Source organism: Acomys russatus, chromosome X, assembly GCF_903995435.1.
Source record: "Acomys russatus chromosome X, mAcoRus1.1, whole genome shotgun sequence".
In the NCBI taxonomy this organism is placed as follows: Eukaryota; Metazoa; Chordata; class Mammalia; order Rodentia; family Muridae; genus Acomys; species Acomys russatus.
This window is the reverse complement of record NC_067169.1, coordinates 122,016,578-122,018,230: the sequence shown is the minus strand read 5'-3', so window position 1 is coordinate 122,018,230 and position 1,653 is coordinate 122,016,578.

The following is a 1,653-nucleotide window of genomic DNA, read 5'->3' as shown; positions in this document are numbered from 1 at the left end:
TGCTTCTGGGTTAACTCACTCATTATGATCATTTCTAGCTCAATCCATTTATCCACAAATTTCGGGAATTCCTTGTTTTTAATAGCTAAGTAGTATTCCATAGTGTATATGTACCACAGTTTCTTTATCCACTCTTCTACTGAGGGACACTTAGGCTGTTTCCATGATCTGGCTATTATGAATAAGGCTGCTATGAACATGGTTGAGCAAATTTTCTTGTTGTGTGCTGGAGCATCTTCTGGGTATATTCCAAGGAGTGGAATAGCTGGGTCTTGAGGAAGCCCTATTCCCATTTTTCTGAGATAGCACCAGATAGATTTCCAAAGTGGCTGTACTAGTTTGCATTCTCACCAGCAATGAAGGAGTGTTCCTCTCTCCCCACATCCTCGCCAGCATGTGGTGTCGCTTGAGTTTTTGATCTTAGCCATTCTGATGGGTGTAAGATGGAATCTCAGAGTTGTTTTGATTTGCATTTCCCTGATGACTAAGGAGGTTGAGCATTTCTTTAAGTGTTTCTCAGCCATTTGATACTCCTCTGTTGAGAATTCTCTGTTTAGTTCCAAGCCCCATTTCTCAATTGGGTTATTCGGTTTGGTGGTGTTTACCTTCTTGAGTTCTTTATATATTTTGGATATTAGACCTTTGTCAGATGTAGGGTTGGTGAAGATTTTTTCCCAGTCTGTAGGCTGTCGCTTTGTTCTCTTGACAGTGTCTCCTGCCTTACAGAAGCTTCTCAGCCTCATGAGGTCCCATTTATTAATGGTTGACATTAAGGCCTGGGCCGTTGGTGTTCTGTTCAGGAAGTTGTCTCCTGTGCCAATATGTTCCAGGCTCTTTCCCACTTTTTCTTCTAAGTGGCTTAGTGTCTTTGGTTTTATGTTGAGGTCTTTAATCCACTTGGATTTGAGTTTTGTGCAAGGTAACAAATATGGGTCCAGTTTCATTTTTTTACACATAGACCTCCAGTTAGACCAGCACCATTTGTTGAAGATGCTATCCTTTTTCCATTGAATGGATTTGGCTTCTTTGTCAAAAATCAAGTGACCATATGTGTGTGGATTCATATCTGGGTCTTCGATTCGATTCCACTGATCAACCAGCCTGTTGCTGTGCCAGTACCATGCTGTTTTAATTACTATTGCTTTATAATACAGTTTGAGATCAAGTATGGAGATTCCTCCGGAGCACCTTTTATTGTACAAGATTGTTTTAGCTATTCTGGGTTTTTTGTTTTTCCATATGAAGTTCAGAATTGAACTTTCAATGTCTTTAAAAAATTGTGTAGGTATTTTGATAGGGATTGCACTGAATCTGTAGATTGCTTTTGGTAGGATGGCCATTTTTACTATGTTAATTCTCCCGATCCATGAGCAAGGAAGATCATGCCATCTTCTCAGGTCATCTTCAATCTCTTTCTTCAGAGTTTTGAAATTTTTTTCATACAAGTCCTTCACTTGCTTAGTTAGGGTAACTCCTAGATATTTTATATTGCTTGTGGCTAATGTGAAGGGTGTGGTTTTCCTTATTTCTTCCTCTGCAAGCTTGTCATTTGTGTATAGGAAGGCTACACACTTTTTGAGTTAATTTTGTATCCAGCCAATTTGCTGAAGGTGTTTATCAGCTTTAGGAGTTCTCTGGTGGAGTTTTGATGGT